We start from the raw sequence: 9,322 nt of genomic DNA, 5'->3' as shown, positions 1-9,322 counted from the left end.
GGTCTACACTCGTAATTGGACGATACCTTAACTCATTCAATTTTTGTTGTAAATCAACACCCTTAAGAGGGAATACCAGCTCCAAAGGCCCCATGTATTTTCTATGGAACACGTTTCGTCCTCAATCTCTGTTAATATTCGACGGACTTTCACCCGGTTTGTTTTCTACGATAGCTCGTCCAACGCTGCATTTGAGCTTCATTACCAATTTTTTATTTCCGCTCATGCCATTTTTCTATGCGTTGCGGAGGCACGGGAAAATTGAATGCAAATTTGAAGCGTTCTTGTCAAAATCCAAGAAGAAAAATCAAAAATCCATAATGAAACTCGGATGCAGAAACCTTTGCAGTATTTTGATACCATGCTCATTGAAATCCGGTCACCCGTTCTCAAGATTAAGGGCAAAATACAGAGGTACATAGAGCCGTGCGAAATGGTCCTGTCTTCCCCATGTACGGTAGAGCAGCGGATTAGAAGGTAGAAGTACCACTCCGCGTAAGGAAACCCCCGTATTCCAAACACCTATCATTCTAATGAAACAAGGGAAAGGGTGCAGGCTAGCTGGTATACATTCATGAAGAAGACCGAGAGACACGGACACAGAAGATACCTATCCTTCCTTCTCGCGCTGTGAGTCAGAAGGGGTCAGAAGCCCATAGTGGAAGGCCCACTTGGTGCCTTCAAAGGGGATTAACTGATGGCAAAGGTCGATAATACGGTACCTTGGTAGGCTTGTAGAGGGCGGTGGTCTTCCTCTACATTTGGTGACCCGAACAACGAACACCATGTTCGGCGTAATTCGGCCACTCAACATCCTAAATTTTTCGTCGGCAAACCAGCAGCGAACCACCCTCTAGCAGGCAAGGCGCACCGGGACCACTGTTCCACCGGGGACCCGCAGGGAGACTACAGTACGCTGACTTTCCGGCCTCCACCTGCTTCATGATGGACCTCCCCGGCACTTCTCTGGCGGCAACCGGCATTCACGCTGTCGTACCGGTCGCGGTACTGTCGCCCACTCAGCAACGCACTCACCCAGCAACAATCAGCACTCAACAACCCAATCACTCAGCAACAATCAACGCTCGGCAGCAATCTCTCAGCAAGCACTCAGCGCAGTCAACAAGAGCTCAACGCACTCAGCAGACAATCAGCAACCACTCAAGCATTCAACCAATCGGCATTCACATCTCATCACTGGAACCCACCCGGACCGCAGCGCTCTTGTTCCCACCATCCCGCTGCTGCCATGAACAGCCACAATCGCAAGCCGTGTCTCCAATCGTCCACCATCCACGAGTCGTCCTCATTCTCCTCTTCATGGTATCGACGCAGACCTCAACCGCATGCACCGCTCCGCGTCTGAGGGGGGGAGTGATGTGGCGGCCCGTGGAAGACGACGACGACGCGCCTCTGCTGCCGCGCGCTACTGCGCCTAGCAGCCAGTTCTACCGGCACCGTCCTAGCGTGAGGCCACGTCCATCTGCCCGCTGGGACATTCCATCATCGCCGGCCAGGACTCATGTAGAGGAACACCACCTCCTCTACAGGCTTTCCGAAGTGAAAACTGGTAGCAGACGTTTGGTCGGGGACGTCTCCATCCACGAAGGAAACTAAAAAGGAGCTTACATGGTGTATGTATTGTCAATTTCGCTTTTGGTAGCGGAAAAGACAAAATAAAGCAGATGAAAAACTGAAAACATAAAAGGTTATTTAGAGATTCCCGTAAAGATTACAATAATCCGTCTGTTGTCAGTAATACTTGTTCAATAAAAACCGATATATGTATGACATGTGACACTTGCCTCATAACAGAGATTCGTGTCCACTTTTAACGAATGATTTCTTGTTATCTTGCTTATGCGCCAAGAAAACCTGAATCATCATCATCATTTCTTGTTATCTTTCGGCAGAAGCTGTATGCGAACGTTTCACGAGTATTTATACAAATTAGAAGCGTACGTATATTGATGAAAGTATTGATGTATTGATGACGCAAGATGAAAGTTTCGATGAAGGTTAAAGCATAAAATGCTCAAGATCAAGGTAGAACGGCAACAGAAGGTGAACAAGAGATAACTGATGTTCTGAGGCTGGAACAACATAGAAAGGACAAACACATACAAAGCCTCAAACCTAAGAAATTAACGATGAAAGAAGGAAGTCACTGAAAAGGTTAGCCAGCTGTAGGACTCGAACCCACATCTTCTGGATTGCCGGTCCAGGGCTCTACTAATTGAGCTAAGCTAACACACCTTCTCAGCGACTTCCAAGGGTGCGCCATCTGAAGGGACAAACCAGCCACTCTCTCTCTCTCTCTCATCCTCCTTTCAGTCTTACATTTTTGCTCACTATTACACACATCCATACGACGGGATCGACTCAAGCGGCAACTGTTGAACAAGAGAGAACTGATGTTCTGAGGCTGGAACAACATAGAAAAGACAAATACATACAAAGCCTCATGAGCAGTGTATGAATGTGTGTATGAGTGAGCAGCAGCGAAAGGAGGATGAGAGAGAGAGTGGCTGGTTTGTCCCTTCGGATGACGCACCCTTGGAAGTCGCTGGGGGGAGGGAGGGGGGGGGGTGTTAGCTTAGCTCAATTGGTAGAGCCCTGGACCGGCAATCCAGAAGATGTGGATTCGAGCCAGCTACAGCTGGCTAACCTTTTCAGTGACTTTCTCCTTTCATCGTTAATTTCTTCTTTCAACAGAAGGTGGTTTTGTGACAAATTTACAAGTAGTGTCACGTCAGGAATCGTGTCACATGACTCTATAAGAAAATGACTCTACGGGGAAATTTTGGCTTTCCTCTGGCACATTGGTTAGCCACCTTCGAAAATATATTTGTGTTCATATTTAACTGAAGTAAATTTGATTTCTTGAATTGAACTTTGCCGTGAACTTTGCCGCGTCGCGTGGCTCTCTTTTACACGGCGTTCCTTACGCAAAGGTTATAGCACAGAGGTGAACGCCACATTCCCAGAGCACCAAAAGACTTTGACCTGTCTTGTTGTGTACAAGTCCATCCTCGAAGCAGCCCCATACCAGAACCAAGTTGTAAGGAAGATCGAATGTCGAAACCGTATTCTGCGTAATTATAGCGGCCGACTCAGGGAATATTGTTTTGACAAACGGCGGGTGCCCCATTTACCATGAAGAACCTCCTGGGTAAGAACATTACTCGTCTTAGGGCTGGTGTCTATAAATCTATCAAATTTTGCAAAGAAGAGACAGCACTCCCTTCGACAAAGGACTCAAAATCTGGTTGCGGACATAAGGAATGGCCCATGGCATGTCTTTGGTGACCATCGAAGTTGTGCAAATTACTTCTGCAATGGTCCAAAGGACGGGGAGAAAAACCATGTGCCCGACCACCGTAAATGTGGGCTCTTCAATGAAATTCTTGCTGCAGCCAATCGTGTTGTAAACAATGCGACGAGCTTGATTCTCGATGTTCACAACAACGCCGCTGAACATTTCAATTCTGTTGTTGCTAAGTACATCGGCGGCAAGAGAATCAACCATACTCAGAAGCGTTCGTATGGAACCCTGGCATTAGGCGCTGTCGTCGCATTCAACGCTCGACAGTATCACCGTTCTCTTCACGAGGCGGTGTACAGCACCAGTCCAGGAAAGTTCACAAAGTGCACGCTCAAGCACCGTATAGGCCTTGCGCCTCACCTGTAGGTGGCGGTAGCGCTGGGCCATCTTGCGGCGGAAAAAAGCAACTCGTGGGGGAGTTGGGCCACGTGGTTTCGTTTTCGTCGGGCTTGTGCGATGGGGGGACTGTCAAGCGGAGTTGCGATTTTTTTTTTAAATACTGGGTACTGACAGGCACTTTCGGAAGTCAGTGCTGGTTAAGGGTCTTCGGCTGCATAAAAGCAAGCATGTTTCGGACGTGTCAGCGACGTGGACAGCTGATTCGTGCGCAGTAACCGGCAAGTGCCTACCACAGACAAGTCTGTCGAAGGCATCTTACAATGTGAACATACAAGTTGATGTGCATCTCATTGTTAAGTAATTTCATCCTCAAGCTTTCTGTGATTTTCCGGAACTCGGTTACGTCATGTCAGCACATGAACAGCAGTTCTATTTTTTCAATGTGGAGGCGAAACTCTCCTGTCTTTTGGCAATAATCTTTCATTGCTTTTGGCTATATTTCATTTTGAATAATGGTGTGTCCTGTTCATACGGTGAGCGTGACCGTTTTGTGATTGCTATACCACCTTATTTTCCAACATATGAATAATCGGGACACAATGCAGTTGAAGGGCAGGCCGCCTCGGAAAGTGCAAACATATCGCAGCATTGTGTCATCATGTGAATCTTGAGGAGCCATCATCATGTACCTCTTCTGCAAGAAAATGGGGTGTACCATTGGCAAAAGAGACATCCCTGTATAGTAAGGGGGCACGGGTTGAGTGCCTTGTTCAAGTGAGCACTGCAGCAATTGAAAACCAAGTGCCATGCCAACCAGCAGTTGTTGACACAATTTCCCTCCTGCATGACGTACCCGTGCCAATATTTTCAGTGCAGAGTACCTTTACAACAATGTTGGAAGCAGAGTGTTGGAGACTACACATCAGAATTGTTGTGGACGACCAAGAATGCACACAGATTCAGGAAATGACATGCGAGCAATCTAACCCTATACTCTTTGGCATGTTTTTAGGAAAGGAAGGCTATCAAGCTCTATTGCTCACTACATTAAAGTATGTAAAGGTCACAAGTGTGAACGTGTAAAAAGAATGTTCTACCGAAAGCAATTTCAAAGCAAACCCACAATGTATGGTATACTGAACGAAGATGTTGCACGGATAGAGTTCGAGAAACTACAGGGTGTCCTGGTCACAAGAACCGGTCTTGTAACAATGCTTCATCAACCATGGCTATGCGGGTCTCCAGATGGACGGTGATGAATGGTGACGAAGTAAAACTACTGGAAATGAAGTACCCATATTCAAGACGAAATGACATTATTGTGGATTTTAAAGCAAAAATATGCTTCGTGAACTATCTGTACTTTGACAGGAACAAACTGAAGCTCAGACAGTCCAGCTGCTACTACACGCAGATACAATTTTTGTACTTCACGTGCCTGAATAATGCTCGCTGCACGTATTGATTGCTAGTGATGAGCAATCCAGTTCACTTTGGTGAACTCGTTCGTACAGTTCAGTTTGGTTCACTGAACCGTTCAAGAGATTCGTTCTTTCGTTCATCTTTCCGTGACGTCATAACATCATGTGACCGATCTCAACGGCGAACCGACATCTACTTATGTGCAGCGTTGTAGGTTGTAGACAGTACTGAGTAAGTTCTGTTTTGTGGGCGAGTGTGTTCCATGATGGGGGGGAGGGGGTGTTCGTACAACACATTAGCGCGTTAAATCTGACAGTCACCTGCCGGCCATATTGGTCATATGTTGCGATAAGCGAATGCATGTATGGGACCGTCTTTCGCTGTCATGAAGAAAATAAGCAATTCATTCTGCCGCACTGTAATTCTCTCGTAGTTTACATTTTCTTCAGTCCACTTTCCGCTTGCTTCCGCCTCTCGGCAGGGCTTTCTTTGGTCACGCAAATTCACTTTCATAGTTATTTTTTGGTCCCCTTCATAGTAGGTCCATTCTTTTCGCCTGCACCCCGGCCCTGAACTAGTTCAAGCAGTGCAACCCTCTCACATTCTTTTCGCCATGGACCTCTCATGTATTTAAGAACTAGTGATGGACCTGTGCAGCACGTTTCTTTCGAAAAGAATGAACTTAGTCTACGGGAAACAGCGAGACTCACTGCGACCTGTTAGAATAAGATCGAAGAAGAAGATATCGAAGAAGAATAAGTAAGAATCAAAAGCCACCCACGATCGAGCTTACTTCCGCTCGAGGTAGTGCCGGTGCGGGCGCCATCTGTCGGCATTCCTCTGAAGCTTGAATATGACAGGCCACGAGCTCAATTGGCCACACTGAGAGCTTACCGGTTTGCGATTGGCCAAGCCCCACGATCTGGGATGAATCGGAGAGCACTGAAGGCGAGTCGCAAAGCCGGGGATCGAAGAACGATAGGGAACTCAACTGAATCGAAGGAATAGGAGAACGAGGAGAACCGTTCACTCGCGAGCTGAATCGAAGAGCAATGGAATCGTTTGCTCTCAAACGGCGCACTGTTTCTTCGGTTCTCCGCGACTCGCGTTGTGGCGTTCTTGGTGGTCTCCTTTGGAATCTTAGCGTTGGTTCACTACTGCACGGCGCTGCGTTCTCCGCGACTCGCAGCGTTGTTCTTGCTGGTCTCCTTTGGAATCTTAGCGTTGGTTCACTACGGCGCGTTGATATCGAGCTTTGTGGCGGAAGTCGTATGGGTGGAAGTATTCAGAATCAAAAACGTGTTTTCTGATTTTTTGTTTATGATCGGCTCGCTATACGTATCGCTGGTAGTGATCTGCACTCGATAAATCCAAGTTATTTGTCAGGTATACATGAAAATGCCCTTTCTGGCAATATGTGAGATGGCGGACATGTTTTTCATGTACGTATTTGATGATCAGTACTTAGAAATCTTAAACCAGTCCCCTGGTGCCTGCCTACTTCGAATTTGGCGCCTCAGTGGCTACGGTAGAGGCTCCGCATAAAAAACTAGTAGTGATAAGGGTCACATGACCCACTAGCGTCAATGATTCGCGAACGAATCTTCGAACGAGTCCCTAACCTTGTGTTCACACGAGTCAGTTTTCTGCCGGCTGACGCTCAGGCGGCAGGGAACGTCACTGCTCTCTGGTGCCACGTGACCGGCGCTCTTCGCCACGTCACCACTTTGTGATCTCCGGAGCGGCACTCGAAGGCAGCCGGATATTTTGTCCTCCCGGCACAGATTCTGACGACCGACGGCGTGTGCTGCCGGCAGAAGGAGAAGGTGACGCAACGGATACTTATCGCGCTTGTTTTTTATTTCATCAGGATTGCTCTGCATGTGTCCCATACAACGGCATTCACTGTACTATGGCCAATTCCGAATTGGAACGCCAACAATGCTTGACTTTACCGCGAAAGTGGTGCAACGACACACCGGCGCAGCAGCTTCGGAACAATTATGCATAGATAGCATAGGAAGCTTTTTCTCTACGTGAGGCGAAACAGACACGGGATACAAAGCATGAATTTTATAAACGCGGATATTTCTTTCGCTTGACAAACGTTGACTACAACAACAACAACTTTATTTTCGACCTTGGAGAATGGGGAGTTTCATCACCGCAGGCGATACTCTACCCCATTGCTGGTTGGGATGTGGGGAATAAAATAACGAGCCCTTTCACAATAGCGATCGAAGTCCGATGGTGTCCAGAAATGTCAGAAGAGCTTTGAGCGCAGAGGGTTGCTGGGCTGGATTGGGCCAGGGACCAAGCAATTTCGATAGTGAGAAAGGGCGAGAGTCGAGCTGACGAAGAGACTCGGAGAGTGTGGTTCGGGAAGGTTGGTAGTGAGGGCAATGAAGAAGAATATGCTCCAGATCCTCAAGAGCACCACAGTGGCAGCAGGTCGGAGAGTCAACTTGTCTCAAGCGGTAACGCCACTGAGCTGTAAAGGCCACATCGAGGCGCATTCGGTGGATTAATGCAGCATCTTGACGAGGGGTGTTTCGTGGCATGCGGAAAGCGAGCGTTGGATCAACTCTGCTCAACATAGAGGGAGGAAGAATGTCGGTTGCCCGTTGGCGGGAAGCCAGGGGTGTCACTAGGCGTCGCAGAATTCAACGGCGGTCTCCTCTCAGCAGAACAATACGGGTCCGTTTCCGATACGAGAGTGCTGCTTCTGCGGTGCTGTCGGCCTGCTCGTTCCCCACGCCTCCACAATGGGCTGGAACCCGCTGGAGAACTAGCCTGCGGCGTAGATAGTGTGGTACATCTATGACTAGGGGTGCGGATGGGCCTCGTATGCCGGAATTTTCAATTGCTTGAAGTGAAGATTTGGAGTCTGTAAAGACTGCCAATTCCCGGGGTGTAAAATCAGATATGTGTTGTAGAAAGAAAAGGATGGCATAGAGTTCCGCAGCTGTGGAGGAGGTTGGATGTGAAAGGCGTCTTCCGTGCACGACGCCTTCGGATGAAATGACGAATGCTGAGGCGGACTTGTTGTTTCGGGATGCGCCATCGGTATATGCTGCCGTAAACGTAGAAAACTTCTCGTCTACCAGAGCATGAAAATGGGCTCGGAGGACTTGAAGGGGGACCTGATCTCTTCTTTCCAGAAGGTTTGGGAGGCGTACAAAAGTGGGCGGTACCGGTAGAGACCAGGGGGCTTCCGGCGGTATAGTGTCCTTAGTTATAAAGCCAGTGAGAGTCTGGCGTGTCCTCTGTGCTACTCGATAGAAGTCGCTTTCAGGGCGGTATCGAATTTTCCTGAGGAGCGGGTGGCGGAGAATGTGAGCACGCAAACGGAGGTAGTGCCGAGCCGTTTCCCGTTGACGGAGAACCTCAATCGGGAGCTCACCAGCTTCAGCCAGTACTTGCCGTGTTTCAGCCATTCTTGGAACTCCCAGGCATCGACGAAGGCTTCGAGCAAACAGGGACCGAAGTGTATTTAATGAAGTTGTTGATATCCTGTGCAGATTAGGAAGGCTGTAAAGCACAGTTGCCCTCACCAATGCCGCGTGAACCGCGAGCAGGGAACGCTGATCACAGCCCCATCCTGAGCCAGAAAGATGTTGAATTGCGGGGAGCCACCGCTGCACTTTAGTTTCAAGGTGTTTAATGTGCCAAGCCCAGCGCAAGTCCGAGTCGATTACCACGCCAAGGAAGCGGTGAAAGCGTACCGGTTCAAGCTTCTTTGTACCAAGCCAAAGAGGGAAATTGGCCATAGCTTTACGCGTGAAAGGGAGCTCGACACACTTTTCGGGTGAAAGGTCCATACCGAGGTGCGTGAGGTACGTATGGATATTGTTTAAAGCGAGCTGCAGGCGGCGCTGGAAAGCTGGGCGTGATTTTCCTACTGTCCAAAGGGCGACGTCATCTGCATACACGGAGAACGACACTTCGTGAGGAATTACTGATTGTAGGCCGGCCATCACCACGTTAAAGAGTGTCGGGCTGAGAATGCTTCCTTGGGGGACTCCTTGAGGAACGGGATGCTGAAGGCTTTGGCCTTGGGACGTACGGACAGCGACAGTTCGGTCCGTAAGGAAGTCTTGGAGCCAGATGAAGAGCCGACCGGATACTCCAAACGAGCGCAAGGCGTGCAGCACACAAATGTGCGAGACGGTATCATATGCGTGCTTGATGTCGAGGAAAGCCGATCGGACGATCCGTCGATGGGCACGAGCATGT

Source organism: Ornithodoros turicata, chromosome 9 (genome assembly GCF_037126465.1).
Source record: "Ornithodoros turicata isolate Travis chromosome 9, ASM3712646v1, whole genome shotgun sequence".
Classification (NCBI taxonomy): Eukaryota; Metazoa; Arthropoda; class Arachnida; order Ixodida; family Argasidae; genus Ornithodoros; species Ornithodoros turicata.
This window is presented reverse-complemented; position numbering follows the sequence as displayed.